Here is a 16038-nt window from a genome sequence, read left to right as displayed (position 1 = left end):
GCTTGTGTCTCTGAGGCTTGTATTTATATTTTGAGTGGCTGTAACCCTTCAGGCTGTTCATGTACAGCTCCATTTCAGGTGTTTAGCTCTTACAGGTGACAGGCTCTTTAATCACTACACAACCGTTGAAGCCCCTAATTCTCACAGATTTTGCCTTTACTCCAGTCTTGTTGCTGTGAGGAGAAACAGACTTTCACTTGAACATTTATTTTTATCGGTTTGTGAATATGGAGAGCACTTAAGCTCTAGTTTCCATAAAGCTTAAGGGGGCGTTAGGAAAAAGCAGGAAACAGGTTTAGCTGCTCAGACTGATGACTGACTCTGTCACTTCGCTCTCCAATGGCACATTTAGTTAGCGGTTAGTTATCCATTGAATCATGTCCTTTTATCTCTGCTGCCAAAACTGGTTTTGTCAAAGTTATTTCCATGTATTTCCTCCTAATTACATTTGAATTTGGACCACTGAATTAAAAGTCATCTACATCTCAGCGTTTAGTTTCTTTGTTTTGTTTTATTAGCTGTTCTGAATAGAGAAGTTTTCTGCCTTGCATTCTCAATTGAAATGCTTGGCTGGTGGCACCATGACAATCATAAACTACATTTGGACCTAAAATTCAGACGACTTGTACGTGTCGCACTCATCTGTGCCCCCTCCTGCTTTTCATCTGAACCATGCCAACCAAAATAAATGAAACAAACTAAAAAAAATGTTTGAAAAAGTGGACGTGTAATTGTGGAAATGTTCACGGTTTGGACTCGCAGCTTAGATGAGAGTGCAAGTCTTCTCTCCAGAACGTCTGCCATAAACGCCATGAACTGTGTGAATTAGAAGTGAATCCAGCGTCTGAATCAGGGTGAGGGAAAGCGGTTGTTCCTGTTTGTTGTAAGGGGGGAGCGGTTTCATTGCCAGTCTCGTTGGCGAATCTGTACGTGAGCGGTCAGTTGTGGCGGGTTCAGATGTTTTTGACCTCCAGAAAGTGAAGATTGTACAACAGCTCTCAGGATCGTGTTCGTCCATCTTGTGTATAAACGTTTTAATTTATTTTTTTATACTTGAGTAAATATACTTCCTCACTTGTAAATTTTGAGCTGAATCATTTTGTATGTCAGAGATTACCACTCACCTCAGTGGGGCGTCGGCGCGCTGCAGCAGTGTGAGGAGAGGAACGACGTTCACGTCTGGTTTTGTGTATGAAGATTCAGATAAGAAAAACTCACTATTATGTCGTCCTCCCTGCCAGTCCATTTAAAAGCCTGTCAGGAGGCTGAGTGTCAGCTATAGCAAGTGTGAAAGTTGTTTGTTTTTTCCTTTATGGATTTCTTTTTGTTTGGTTCCTTTTTTTTCCTCACTATGTAAATTTGACCAGTATCCAGTTCCCGTCTTTGGAGGACTGGAGTTTTCTAACTGTACACTGTAGGTGAGGTTGTAAGTATTTAAATAAAATTAATACATGATCAACCAGTTTCAAGTATTTCCTGTGTTGTCAGTACCTCGGATGATTCATTTGACGCATTTTTGTTTTCTGTCAAAGTCTCTAAGTAATTCATTGAAGTCACGATTGTTCAGCCGGATGAAGGTTGTGAGCGCTGAGCTGTCTGTCTGTGTCTCCAGTCAAATCAGATTATCTAAAAACGCCCTTTGGCCTGCTTTTCAGATGTATTTTTCACAAGCAGGCTGTCATTTTTTTTTATCTTGTTCTTTTATATATTTAGACCTGAACCGTGCAGTTCTTGGCTCGGCCCCTGTGGATTTGGATCAGTACCTCAGCAGCACACAGGCTGTTTCCTGGTTAAGTACGATCCACTACTGACTCACTTCCTGCTACCCTCCCATCCTGCAGCGCTGGCTCCAGGAAGACAAACTATTCATCCCGAACCTCAAAGGTTTCCTATCACACACGCGAGCGCACATGTTCTCCTCTGCCAGTTTGGTTCTACGTGTTGTACCCGCCTGTGACCTTCAGCACAGCACAACACAATGTTATACGAGGTTATCCAATAGCTAATTAAAATGATTATTACCTTTATTTAATTAGGAAGTCTCAGACATTAAATCTCGTATGTCTTCCTTGGCCAAACGAAGTAACGTAAAACACCAAATCTACAACATCATAAATTCAACTTTAAATTCTAAGGTTTTAGAAATTGGAAAATATTAGTATTGTCTAAAGATTAGGTAGAAACAAAGTATGACATTACAAAATTATTTAACAGAAACTACAGGGCAGTGATTATCAGTTGTACACTACTTTTTGTAAGGCGTTGGACAAACATGGAGTCGGCAAATGTCTCAGCAAATTCACCCCACGGTGATGTTCAGGCCTCGGCTGGCTCATGACGACAAAATTAGAAAAAGAATGAACAAGTGGGGCTTGTTTGGACGTGTTTCCAGCTCACGTTTGCAAAGTTGTATCTGAACAAACCAAAAGACTTCAGGAGCACGGCAGACCAAAGTGGAGATGTTTGACAATGATGCACAGCATCAACTAAAGAACCCAGAACATCAGCACAAACACCTCAAGCCAACTGCCAGCACGCTGTTGGAGGGGTGATGATTTGGGCTGGTTTTGCAGCCACGAGGCTTAAGCACCTTACAGTCACTGAGTCGACAGTGAACTACTCTGTTTACCAAAGTAATCTAGAGTGAAATGTGAGGCCGTCTGGCAGGTTGGTTGCTCTGCTCTGCAGAAGGACAATGATCCCAAGTGTGTGCAGACCCCTGAGGAACAACGTTTTAGAAGTCAAGATTTTTCATTCTTGACAATAAAATATATTTCATGGTAAGACAGTTATGATTTAAACCATTGTATTGTTTTATCAGAAAATATTTTAGCATGGTTATAAATAAAAATATCATAATTTAATGTGACAAAGCGCTTTTAAAACTGTAAAGACTGCCCTGATTAGGTCACATTTATCTTTGACTTGGGTCTTTCTTAATTTGGCCTGAGGAGGCTGTGGTGCAGATGTTTATCAAAATTTGGGACATCTGCACGTGAACTTCAATAAACTTTGGTTTGTATTGTAATATCTATTCTCAACTTCTTCTCCATTATAATTTATTTATAAAACATCAAAACAGCTAAATAGGTTTACATTTTTAGTAATGACAAAACTGAAAGTAAAGTAAAGACAGTCTGGAAAACCCACTAAATTTAAAACAAACAAAAAAAAGAAATCACAAAAACATTCTTCACTCTTCAGCACAGCTGAAGTTTTCCAGATAAGATCCGTGGGATGGAATATGGTGATCCAGACTTCTGAGAACATGCAACCTCATTGCTGAAATAGGGAAATGTGGAGCGCTGTCATCTGCTTTTAGTATGATGCGTTGGGTTTTTTTGTATTGTTAAGTGGATGACCTGTACTGATAGTGGTGTTTTCCCAGAGTTCCCTCACACTCTGAGTTGTGCGTTCGGCGTATCTGTTATCAGTAATCTGCTTAGCTCCCTGTTCGGGGAAACTACCTGTGGTGAGAGTATATTTAGAAGACGTGATCCTCTTAGAGGACGACTTCAGCTTGGATTTGGACTCTGATGGTCTGTGAGCCGCAGTGCTCGCAGTGCTGGTCCTGCGCCTGTGGGGGCGCAGTGTGAGAAGGGTGACGTTGGTGGCCAGGCTGAACTTTCAATCTCCATTCACAAGATCTCTTATGTCTCTCTCTTTTGTGCCCGTCTGTCTCGCTATCATGAGAGTCTCTAAAAAAATTCCCACATGCTGCACGCTGAAGAGTGGAGGACACAGATGTTAAAGGACTAAAGGGATTTATTGCACCCAGAGGACTGGGAATTACTATTAAAGAGCTTCTTTGCTTAAACAATTAACCAACTAATCCCATCATCTGCGTTAAATAAAAGTAAAGAACATATTACTGTCCTGTGGTCGTTGCCTCTCCCAGGCGCCCACGCTCTCCAGACAGGGAGTCTGTCTGTCTCTGTGAGCTGCTTGTTGGAAGCCGATTCAGATAAGAGTGTCTGTTAACGCCAGAAATACACAAATGTAAACTCCACCTCTCATTTCTCCTCTTTGTCTTATTATTATGTTGGGACAGCCAAGCTGATCATTTTAACACAACTGCCAGAAAGTCCTTCTGAACTCTGTGAAAACTGCAACTGAATCCTGCAGCAGATCCAGCTCAGAGACTTATTAGACGTTATTAGGCTTATTTTTAATCCTCGTGTTTGGCAGGAAAGTAGGAACTGTGTGCGCTGAACCGAACAGAGCAGCAAAGAAAATGCCACATACATACATAGTTCTGTTCATTACCGTTAGTAGCACACGGTAGTAGTTTTTATCCACAATACACACAAAAAAACCCTCAGATGCTGTGTTGTAACCTGATTAAAGCTTATTTTATTAAATAACAGACTCAAACTTTGACCTGATTCATAGCCGTCTAATCCTAATCCCACTGGATATTACTTTGTTGTTATGATTGTTGTGTAAACAAGCAAACAATTCAAAGACACTGGATAATCTGAGGTGTCGCATGGACCAAAACATAACGTCCCTGAGGTGTTCTATTGGATTTAGGCCAGACATTGTCGTGGACCAGGAGGAACCCTCTGCACAGCTTCTCTAGACCCTTTAACGTTTGTCACGTGTGCTCAAGGTAACCCTGCTGTCATGTGTGAAAAGCACAGTGGTGCACCTGGTAATTCTGGTATTTTGTGCCAAATGCAAGTCGGGCTCGATGGTGCTGGGCAGTGAGCACAGGGTCCACCCTCGTGAAGTACGCTTCTGATTGTTTGGTCAGAGACATTCTAAGCTGCATTTTGTAGCTCTGGCAGTGCTCATCCTGTTCCTCCTGTCACTAAGAAGCAGATACTGGTCCCGCTGACTGGTTAAGGATCTTCTACGGCTCTGCCCAGCTCTCATAGAGTAAGCACCTGTCTCCTGGAATCTCCTCCATGCTATTGAGCTTGGAGACACAGCAAGTCTTCTGGCATCGGCTTGTATTTATGTGCCATCCTGGAGGAGTTGGACTACCTGTGCATCCTCAGCAAGCATGTGCCTGTAGGGTCCAGGTATCACCTCATGCTACCAGTAGTGACCATGACCCGAGTCAAATGCAAATCAAGTGAAATAACAGGCAGAAAAGGTGAGAAGGGAGGAAATTTCTATGTCCCTCACCTGTAAAATCATTCCTGTTTTGAGGTTTGTTCCATTGTTGCCCGTCTCGTGCAGCTGAAACTGATTAACAGCGCCCTCTGCTACTTACCGACCAGATCGGTATCCCAGAAGTTTAACTGACGCTGATTAAAACCTGTTCCTTTAATTTTTTTGAGCTAATGTCAATGCTATGTGGTCCGTGTGATCAGTAGAGTAACAGCCAGTTGGGAATGTTTCAGACTGACCATATTAGGCCTCATGTAATGCGTTTTTGGGAGAAAATGTACAGAAAATGCAGGAAATGATAAAAAGTTCAAACGTGTGGAATGTCCCTTTAATGTTATTTTTATGTGCTGAGGAAGAGGTGCGCCATCAATCTGTTTCTGCTCCTGCTGAGGCATGTTGCCAGTTTGTGACCTCTACACAAACTGGCAACATGCCTCAGCAAACTGCACCTGGTGGGATACAGCAAATTGATATCCAACTGAGTTTAACACCTCTATTTTCTGCTGATGCTTTCTGCAAACATCAGCTATTTTAAAAACATATTGTTGTTGTTTACAGTAATTAAAAGTCTGAATCCTTCTTGATGGAATCAGACTTACAATGTATCAAATCATATGATAGATCACTTAAAGTTTGACGTATTTGATCCACCAGGAATCAGATTAACACGAGTTCTGCAACAACGTTTTTTGTTGGAGATGGTGAAGGAATCGTGACCAGTTCTCCTGCATGAGAAGAAAAGTCGAGAACAGGACGCTCCCTTCTGTGTCAGCTCCACCTGCTGCGTCAGAAGGATTTTCTTTAAAACTCGCCTGGTGCCACTTCTTGCATCTTCTGTTACTGCGCTGACTCCACCCATCTGGTGCTCCAGAAAATGTAAGCACACAGCTACACCCGATGAGTTTCATACAGCCTATCGTGACGTCAGAAGACCCTAAGAACAAATGATTTCTGAGAGACTCTGACAGCTAAAAGACTTGGCAGTGTTCACTGTGGCCTTCAGCTGCAGAGTTTCCGATGAATAGATCAGCAGTGTGAGGTTGGGATGAACAAACTGACATCACTGTGCTGGTATGTATCTGTTCAACATGTGACTGGAGCCTTTGTGGAAGACACATGCTTGTGCCTGTGCACATAAGTGCCTGTGTGTGTTCCTATAGATCAGCCTCACAGCTCAGTATCTGTGTTGTATCGGCCTTCGTGTGTGTGGCTGTTTGTATTAATCATCATTTCACTTACAGTAAATACAACCCTGAGATCATTTTTTGTGACAGTGTAGCAAAGGGTGGGTTTGATATCAAACTCATCTGGATTAGATAATCCTGACCAGAATGAACCCTTAGACTCACTCTCCCTTTAGTTATCTGCAATAGGCCTTGGCTGCTGGGGGCTTCCCATGATGCACCGAGTGTTTCTTCTTCAATCTCCTATTTGTTTATACACCATGTTGTATTCGATCATTAGTTATTACTAATCTCTAAATCTCTTCCACACTGTTTGTGTTGCCCTTTTGCCCTCCCTCACCTTCGATCGTTCACTGCAGATGGCCCCGCCCCTCCCCTGGTCCTGCTGGAGGTTTCTTCCTGTTAAAAGGGAGTTTTTCCTTCCCACTGTCACAAAGTGCCTTCTCACAGGGGGTTTGTGTCAAAACTGAGCAGTTTTGGACTAATATTATAATATATGTATTTTGTATTGCTGTCCCTCGTTCTCCCTGCATATGTGTCTGTGTGGGTGTGGCCCTGGCAGGTGATTGGCCACACCTGAAGACCATGTGACACCTGCAGCTGATCAGGCCTCGTCGGAGGAGCTACTTGATAGTGTGGTGGAGCTCTCTCCGACGCTGGATCATTGCGTGGCTTCACGTTAGTCTCTCGACCAGTTCTTAGTTTGAGTCTCCTGCATTATTGCATGTCTGACAGCTGCCTCTCTCTTATGTTCCCAGGAGTAGCGAGAGACGAGAGGGCAGCGAGCACGGGGTGCTCATCACGGAGAAGCGGAGACAGGAGCACTAACACTGGGAAGAGGACACGTCACGGGAGTCGGGAGAGCACGGGATTTATTGTCATGTTTTTCCATCACTGTAAATAAACGCACTGTTTATACACAGAGCACCGCGCCTGGGTCCTCATTCCCCATATCCCCACGGTCTGCCAGCCAGACCGTGACAGTTGGTTGAATATTGGGTTTTTTAAGATTATTATTCAAAGGTTGTTACGACCCGGCTCAAAAGCCGCAACATAAAAACAGAGATGAATAACAGAGTGTGGGTGAGAAGAGGTTTCATCCTAAAATGGAAAACCAGGTTGGCTAAAATGGCTGGTGCCACCAAGGCAAAGACTAGTGCACTGCCGGGAAGCTTGCCTCAGGTATGCTTCTATCCACACCTGACTAGGTGTGGCCAATTAGCACCAGCTGAAAACACTGAGACTATTAGAAGCTGCAGAGGGACGTAACACCTCCTCCCTTAAAAGGGTTCCTCTAGGACCCCTAAACAAGTTAAAAGTCCCTCTGAAGCCTTGATCCCTCAAAAGTAAGTTGGCATCTTTAAGCATGGATGCCCCTACATGAGGATCTGAAGTTGCCACACTGAACAGACAAAAAGTAACATGTGACCAACACAAAGGAGCACAACAGTCAAGCCCAAAATGATTACCTGACCTGCTACAACACAAAACCAAAAGTAGCAACAAATAATCACAAGTGATCTGTTGTCTCCACCACACAAACAGTCACATACAAGTGGCCCTATACCACAACAAGTTACTCTAATCCAAAAAGTTCAGTAAATCAAGCGTACTAGTGACCAACCACAAAATAGAGAGTTATGGCCACACAATGATCACATCAAGGGTGGCTCAGCACCCCACAGTGTTATTGCCATCACCTGGCCAAAAACACTCACAAGTGATCCAACAAAATAGCCATATTCCCCACAACACTAAAGGTCACATCACAAAACGCTCACCTCACAAGGATCTCATTAGCATCTATCAACACTGACATATGCACACACATGGTGTACACACAATGCCAACTTAAAAACAGCCTACCTGCCTCAGCTACAGACCATAATCATGAATAGTCTCAAACCTCCTACCAAGTTTGGTGCCACTGATTTACTATGTGCAACTCCCAGCCTAAAACACTAAAAACAACAAAACCCTTACTTTTCCTACCCTAGTCTTCAGTGGTGTACCAGGCTCGAGGCAACTTTAAACGCGAACTCGAGAGCAGGCAGCAGACCAGAGATATAGTCTTCTACCAAACTCTGAAGCGTATCCCCACCCAGGATAGCCACCAAACACAATAAACTAAAACAATAAAGCAAAACAACAAACAAGTGCTTCGATGGAAGGGCAGCACAGCCACCCAGCTGAAACACACTAACTAAAGGGAGTTTGCACAATTACAGTGACCACCATCACTCACCCACTTAAAAGCAAAACAAACTGACATTCAGTCTCCACTAAAATGTCCAAATATCCCGGACGAGCCCCCACTTATGTTACGACCCGGCTCAAAAGCCGCAACATAAAAAAAAGGAGATGAATAACAGAGTGTGGGTGAGAAGAGGTTTCATCCTAAAATGGAAAACCAGGTTGGCTAAAATGGCTGGTGCCACCAAGGCAAAGACTAGTGCACTGCCGGGAAGCTTACCTCAGGTATGCTTCTATCCACACCTGACTAGGTGTGGCCAATTAGCACTAGGTGTGGCCAATTAGCACCAGCTGAAAACACTGAGACTATTAGAAGCTGCAGAGGGATGTAACAAAGGTCTTTAACTTACAGTACAAAGAACCTTGAGTGCTGGAAATACTCACTGTATGTTCTGATTGAATTACCTTGAATGAACGCGACATGTGGACGAAAGAAACCCTGCAATTCTGCATGTTTTCATGCAAAATTGTGTTACTTCTGGACCACACCGTCCATTTCAGCCAATTCCTACCAACATCAGCTGATGGCTCAGCTGATACCCTTCAACAGATCCAATTGGTAGACATACAGGTGGAGCTGTTCAAGCTGCTTTAAGCGTAATTTATGGCTCCACAAATGTGTCTGTCTGCATAAGTGTGTCTGTTTGTATAGTGAATGTGAAGCTACTTTGCAACCCACCTCCTCCCTGGATGCCATATCTGACTTGTTGCCACTGAGGCCTGCTCTGTTCGGTGCTGGGATCTTGATGCTACTTTCGGACTCACGCTTTCCACATGTGCACATGGAAAAACAGAATCATGTATATGCAGATGGAAATAACGACATCCCTTTGACTACAGTGGTCCTGATGTTTTGGTTGCTTCTGTCTGTGAAGCCTCCACTTAGATGTTTTTAAAGACTGCTGGATTATTATGGAGACCTTTAGACCCCCCAGAGTGTCGTGGGAACTCTGCTCCTGATGCTGTCAGCGATATCTAACTGGGACTTGGACTTTACAGGCGGATAATGTGAGATGATGAAATCAACAGCTGATTGATTTAACACATTATCTGAAAAACAAACCAACCAACAAACAAACAAACGATCAGACTTCAAGGAGAACTGAGAGCCTGAGCACATGTATGTTATGTTGTTTTGCATAAGGGTGAGAGTGTGTGTGAGATAACAGCATTTAGCCCCCACTTCATCAAACTAAGAGTCTGGGATTGTCAAGTTTGCAGTTCCCACGAGGCCTCGATGCACACACACACACACACACACACACACACACACACACACACACACACACACACACACACACACACACAGGCAGTCATACTGCATTCCCTAGGCTCTTCTAGCCTCTTATCCTAACTCTCCACAATGCATGCCTGACCCGAACCTTTACCCTAAGCCTGACCTAAAACTCTTTCTTACCTGAACCCAGGAACCAGGTCCTAACCCTCAAACAGCAGTTTGAAGGCAGAAAGTGGGAAGCCTTCCAAAGGTCTATAACTCCAAACTGGTCCCCACAAGATAAACATTTACGCCGCTTCCTGTGCCTGGTGTAAAAAAAAAATTCCTCCCATTGCTGCTCCCATCCTGGGAAGACTCCTCCTTTCTTTTCCTTTTTAAAAATTTACTTTCCTCCCTTGTCCTTTTTATTTTCCTCATTTTCTTTCCTTTCTCTCTTTCTTTCCTTGTGCTCAGGTTACTACAGTTCATGGTTTGATGGTCACTGTCCTTGCTGCCATCAAAACAAACTCTTTTCATATCTCCTTCCGTTTTCCTCTTCATCCTCTGTACTGGTCCCATTCCTCCTCCATGATGGATCGCTTGTGCAACTAAACAATGCTGTGCTTTCCTGTCAGAGCCAAAAGGAACATCACATTCTCAGCCCGGCCAGAGTCTGAAAAAAGAAAAACGTTTTCCTCTCTACACTGATAACCATCCTGAAACTGACATTTAATGTCATTCTTCAAATGCTGTGCGGATTTTGGGAGAGAGCTCTTAGAGATATAAAATCCTGGAGTATGTTTTCAGCAAATATGTAAACATCTAAAAGTTATTAAGCCAAAACCCTGAGTGTAATCTGAGATAGTTTATTAGACTGTTTATTTAGAAAGGGACAGTCAACAGAGTCTGTGCAATGCAGCGCAGATGTCTTGAGAATCAGGGGCTGGATGTTTTCAAAATAAGATCCTGTTTTTAATGTAGACTTTTCCTCGTGAAGTTTTGTGATGTCCTAAAATTTAAGCCTGTGATACAAACTGTCTGAAAGTGTGTCACCATGCACCTCGGCTGAAACAGGAGGAAAGTTAACCGAGTATTGTCTTTCATCTGGACCTTTAAGGCTAAAGTAAATCACCCCGTCAGTACAAAAACAGAATTTTATACCTGCCGACCTGTTATCGGTGGCATTTTCATGGATTCAGCAGGAGGAAATGGAACAAATGTTTTCATGACAAAGTAACAAAGTGTCTAAAGATACAGTTTAAAATTGGTTCTTTATGTTAGGTGTCTTTTTTGATCCTTAAATGATTCATAGATCAGTGTTGAGTGGCTTAATGAGCAAAAGAAACATTCACCTGAAAATGGTCGGGTACAAGGACTACTAAACGTCACCTTTATAAACCTGTGGAAGAAAAACTGGAAAACAGGGGAAAAGAACCTTTGTTACTTCCAGTGCAGGACGTGTCACTGCCTGAAACAGTTTAAATGTGCTATTTTTCCCAGTGTCATCTTGTCTGGGTTGCTGTGGCTCAGGATGATGAATGCTTTGTCAAATCACAGGTATGATGGTTTGACCCTTGCATGGAGGTGAGGGAAGCCAAAGTATGGATGGAGCAGACTTCAGCAGGTCTAGGCTGTATATAGTTGCCGTATACGTGTGAATCACTGAAGGAGAAAAAGCTCGTAAATAAATACACCCACTTACCGACTGTATATGTAAGATGGCTATCGCCACGGTGACGTCACCATTGGTTTTAGACTCAGCGTTTGTGTTTTTGCTGCTACGGTGTTAGTTAATGGAAGTCGAAGGTGCCATTTTTGGACAAAAGGGTGGCGTGTGAAGCTAACAGGTAACGCTAGCGAACTTGATTAGCAAGCAGCCCTCCACAGATGGATGCACAGACACACACCTCTGTTAATCAGCAGAGAACTACGCCTTCTTGGATCAAAACACTTGTCACTTGACAGCCTGGATGAGTTATAAAAATATTTGCACTGCACAGTTTTTATGAAGGAAGAAACAAATTTTCCACCAGAATATAAACAAATTTATTTCAGCTGTAAAGTAGTATTTCAACATGGGCGTCATCACACGTTGGAAGTCAGCCTCAAAGAGGAAGTGCTGTTTTTGGCCCTTCCACGCTGGCCTTATTTTTCAAGCCTAGAGGTTCATTAAATCATTTTAAGACCCAAAACATAGAAATATCAATGATTCTCATCTGCTTAAGATTTATTTGTAGTAATTATTACATTAAAATCTTAAATTACATTTGTGAAAAATGTCCCATGTGTCTGACTGGAATATAAAGCGGGTAGCTGATGTTATTTTTTTTCACCCAAGTGTTCATGACTCTAGTTTGTCTGATTGCGCGATCAGGACGATATCGCCTGAGCAAAGAATGCCTCGGCGTTGTTAAAGCATGCCGCAGCATGCCGATGGAAAATACACACAGTAGCTTTGAATGACCCTAAACCATTTAACACAATCATCTTCAGCTAAGTTTGCTGGTAAGAGCAGGAAAACGAACCAATTAAAATATTTTTTAAATGAAGATGACAGCACGACCTGCCATTCAGAAAGCTGCCAAAGCTACGTGAACACATTTCAGAGGCTTGAACACACATTCCTCAAACGGAGCTGCAGCTCACCGACTTTTATTAAACTCCGGGGAATCGTTTCAGATGACGTCGGCACAGCTTGTAGTGTTGCACGAGGCCTCCGTTCCCAGAGACTCCCAACATCAACATCTCAACTTCCTGTTGTGGAGCAAACTGAACCAGTCCACAGGCCAAATTTAAAAGTAGCTATCCACAGCTGGCGTGTTCCCAGAACCGCGCTCACGCACGCAGAAATACACACATACAAACACACACTTAAACAGACAGTGCAGTAAACATTGGCACCGGACTTTGGACTCGCCTCTGTTGGATGTTTCTTAAGAATGGAGATACACACTTCTTAATCCAAATGACACAAACACACACAGACATGCACACACATACGCTGGATTTAGCACATGCACATAAGCACCGGTTGCTTCTCAGGCCTGATGTTTTACAAGATAAACATTGGTGACTGTTTTAAAGCTTCCTCTGCTTTTCCTACGCTTCACACACAAACACACACCTTAGCTGCCCTGGAAACGTTCCAGGACCAACAAAGCATGCTGGATGTTTGTTTGTCTTGTATTTCAACTATTGAGGTTCCCAGGTTTATGCTGTCTGTCAATCACTCGCATATAAACACACGTGTTTGGACTGTAAACTCGACTACTCTTCATATAGCCCCTGAACCTGCCGCTAACATGAAACTAATTGACCTTAACCCTTGAACTGAACCTCAAAGGAAATGTTTGATATTTTGGGAAATCCACCTATTTATTTTTCAGCCGAATGTTAGATGAGAAAACTTGGAAACTGGAAAGCTGGAAAGTTTTTTTGCATCGATAGATTGAAAATCTGTAAGTTCTGTAAAAAATGAGGCTACTTCAGAATTCCAGTTCCTTTAATGGCCACATAAGGCTGACTCCAAAACTCCGTAATGGTAAAAATCCCAGAAATAAACAACTGCAGTTTTGGTCTCTAGTGAATGGGAGATTTTTTTAACTATATAACTCACTTATTTAATTTACATTAAGGCTTGAACCCATGCATTAGTCTGCTTTGATGAGTGCTTCAGGTGTAGTGATTAGTAAAGAGTGCCTACAGGAGAGCGCCATCTAGGCCGCAAGGCAAACAGCGAATATGGCTGATACTGGTGAACGCTCACATAAACTGTGATGTCACCGCAGCCCCATAAACGATTTTAATGGCACCTCAGAAACAGACTTACTGCAGCATACGCCTCATGATTGCAACTCAGAAAAAACAGCATCAGTGCTGGTTTAGGAAAAACAGCAACAACTGTCTTGATGATCGAGGTGCATGAGGCAAAACGGCCGCACGTGTCAGCTGTGATGTCACTTTTAACCCCTGAGTGCCAGTGTGATAAGCTCAAGCATAAACTCATTTTAAAATCTGAACTGTGTCTATCAGCCGTCTTTGTGGTGTTTGTTCCTTTAATGTAATTAAACGCATGCCTCCCTGAGCCTGGTTCTGCTGGAGGTTTCCTTCCTGTTAAAAGAGTTTTTCCTTCCCACTGTCACCAAATGCTTGGTTATCAGTGGTTGTTGGGGGTTTCTCTCTACTAGGTTCTTTATCTTACCTTTTTTTTTTTTGGCCTTTTACAACTTTATTTGACAGATACAGTGGAGAAAGGACAGGAAAGCAAGGGCAGAGAGAGAGGGGAAGACATGCAGCAAGGGGCCGCAGGTCAGACTCGAACCCTCTTATCTTATCTTATCTTACCATAAAGCATCTCGAGGTGACTGTTGTTGTGATTTGGCGATATATATGAATAAAAATGAAATAATAGGACTTTTGTGTGTTTAATTGTACCAACACACCTCCAGTTTTGTTGAGTGCGCTTCTAGTATTTTAAAAGTGTGTTGACACTAGCGGGCAAACTTTCTTCTGCCAGCTCATCTGAATTGCACTTCGACCCTGAAACACCCCTGTGAGGAAGTGAGCACCATGCTACACGTCCTCACCTTCGAGATTTCAAAATGAATTTCTGGACGCATACGTACAGCCTGTTTCCCTGCTTCATTCAGGCACAGCGATAAGTAGAAAAGCAATCATCCGGCCGCTTCCCTTCCTCTCTTTCTCTGCTGCTATTTATTTCGGTGTGTTTGTTCCAGGAGGGCGGGGGCTCTGACCCTCCACATGACCTCTGAGCCTTGACAGAGAAGAGGAGGGGGAAAAGAGGAAGGAGTGCAGGGAGAGAGGGAGGAACGCAGGGAGACCAAAGAAGAGGAGAGCATTGTGGGAAAGGAAGGAGGCTGAAGAGGCTGGAGGAGCAAGGTTTATGTCTAATGCAACGACACACTGCAGTTGTCGAGGTGAACGTATGTATTTGTGTAAGCGTGCACGTCTCTGTCAAGCATTTATGTTAACAGCTGAATATTTTAAGGCCACAGTGACACATTTACGGTGTCCTGTGTTTTCATGCCCTCAGTCCTCTTACATCATTCACTGTTTTGGTTTCCACCGCCGGGCGACTCTCTGGGAAACCCAGCTGGAAAAATGGCGTGACATTTACAGTGTCAATCTGCAGGGAAGCCCAGTGGCACATGAAGCACTTTAACTTAACTCCCCACAGTTCAAAGCCACGCCAGCTGATTTTATCTGGCTAATTTGATCCATGTGGTTATTTTTAAAGGAGCGGTGCACTGTTCACTGCTGAATTTACTTGTTCTCTGATATTTTATGTCTTCAGTCTGAGGATGTTCAAGATAATTTATCAAAGGGGCTGCCTGTGTTGCAACAACAGATAGATTAGGTTGATTTAAATATTTATAGTAGTTTATCCACAGGCTTATTTTATACTCTAAGTGGATACAAGTCACTACATGATGAGCAGGCAGTGACCTCACATCCAGCCCTCGTGTCAGCATTTGGTTGTACTAAACACATTTTAAAGCATCCAGTTTTTCCAGTATTGTTTTATTTTACACGCGATGACCGATTCGCTGCAAAAACCAGACTTACATTTACTGTGATATGATGGTTCGTAACAGATGCTGGATAAATATGGCAATGACCAAAATCCCAAACTAAAGGCTCTCAAACTGTCTACAACACAGCCGGTGACGTCACAGCGGCTGAGTCAGCCTTTTTTTCATGCAATCTACATGTTATCAGTTTCACAAAGCTCCCTCCAATAGCACATGAGAGACTACTTTAATTATCAGGGCAGTTATTTTGGAGCTGAAAATAATCTTCAACAATCACTGGTACATAAAAACCGCATCTATAAACTCAGCTGACACATTTCATTTTAAATAAATGAATAAAGCTTGAAAACTTTCTTAGCTTTGCCCAAAAAAAAAAGTTTGAAAAAGCTTTTATCCCCTCGAAGTTAAATTTCGACCAACATTCTACCGTTGGAGCGTCCGCCTATAGATTCAGTCCATCCACCCGTGACGCTGGGTGTAAACTAGCGTGTATTGAGTTTTAAAATCAAGTTTAACTGTGAACCTTCAGACAAATTAAAAGTAAAAAAGAAACAAAATATCAATTTGCAGATATCAGTTTTAATTTGTATCATTTTTGTTACATCCAGTATTTTATGCATGAATGATGTAGAGGTCTCAAAAGCTTGTGCATCAAAGATGATAGACTTGGTGATACAGGGTTAATAACCACAGGCATTGTTGTTGTTGCCAGGAA

The sequence above is a fragment of the Mchenga conophoros genome, linkage group LG14, assembly GCF_057382185.1.
Source record: "Mchenga conophoros isolate Kocher_MC1m ecotype Shallow Benthic linkage group LG14, M_conophoros_male_GT1.1, whole genome shotgun sequence".
Lineage (NCBI taxonomy): Eukaryota > Metazoa > Chordata > Actinopteri > Cichliformes > Cichlidae > Mchenga > Mchenga conophoros.
The sequence above is the reverse complement of the archived record's forward strand: the minus strand, read 5'-3'. Positions refer to the sequence as shown.